This window comes from Spinacia oleracea, chromosome 5 (assembly GCF_020520425.1).
Source record: "Spinacia oleracea cultivar Varoflay chromosome 5, BTI_SOV_V1, whole genome shotgun sequence".
In the NCBI taxonomy this organism is placed as follows: domain Eukaryota; kingdom Viridiplantae; phylum Streptophyta; class Magnoliopsida; order Caryophyllales; family Amaranthaceae; genus Spinacia; species Spinacia oleracea.
In genome coordinates, this window is record NC_079491.1 from 17,259,809 (window position 1) to 17,260,758 (window position 950).

Consider the following 950-nt stretch of genomic DNA (forward strand, 5'->3'; position numbering starts at 1 on the left):
GCATTGATTAACATGATCGAGAGACGCCAATACGGTGGGGAACCAGGTGAAGATCCGAATCTTCACATTCAGTCCTTTATCCAATATTGTTCCACCATCAAGCAAAAGGGATTGACTCCGGAGTAGACTATGGAGATACTTTTCCCGTTCTCTTTGAGTGGGAAAGCTAAACTGTGGATTAATGGGTTGAATCGGGCGGCTTTGAAAATCACTAATTGGGAGTCCTTGGCTCTTGCTTTTTATGTTAAATATTTTCCACCTGAGAAAACGGCTCGTCTGAGGGGTCAGATATTAGGTATCTCACAACAAGCGGATGAGAGTTTGTTCGAGGTCTGGGAGAGATTCAAGGATTTGCAAAGAGAATGCCCGCACCATGGTTTGGAAGATTGGTTCTTGATTCAGCAGTTTTATAATGGTCTGGGCAATGAGTCTAGATGTTTGTTAGATTCGGCTGCCAGTGGGAGGTTCATGCAACTTGAGGTGCCTAGAGCTATGGAGGTGATTGAGGAGATAGCCATTCACAATGCCCAGTATGGAAATCCTAGAGGTCTATCTAATAGGGGTGGTAAGCATGATTTAAATTCTATTGAACAATTAACTGCCCAATTGACTGCTTTACACTATAAGTTTGATAATATGCAAGCAGCCAATGCTCAACCTACCCAACCTGCTAGTGTAGCTGCTATGAGTGCCCAACCTGCTACTGTTTGTGAAAGTTGTGGAATTTCTGATCATTATGCACCGGAATGTAGGAGCTCTGTTGAACAATGTCACGCATTTCAATCCTACAAACAAAATAACCCATTCTCCAACTCTTACAATGAGGGCTACAAAAACAACCCTCTACTATCCTACAGGAGCAACAATATCCAGAACCCTCACCAAGTCCAACATCCACCACAACAGCCATACCAACCCCCACATCAACAATCCTACCAACCACGGAACAA

General features: G+C 43.6%; 1 non-coding gene across 1 annotated transcript; it reads right to left on the reverse strand.

Moving 5' to 3' along the window:
• Nucleotides 1-273: 273 nt before the first annotated feature.
• LOC130462352 (small nucleolar RNA R71) lies at nt 274-380 on the reverse strand. The gene has a single exon (XR_008922447.1). It is a non-coding gene; the product is annotated as a small nucleolar RNA R71 (small nucleolar RNA).
• Between the last annotated feature and the right edge of the window lie 570 nt (nt 381-950).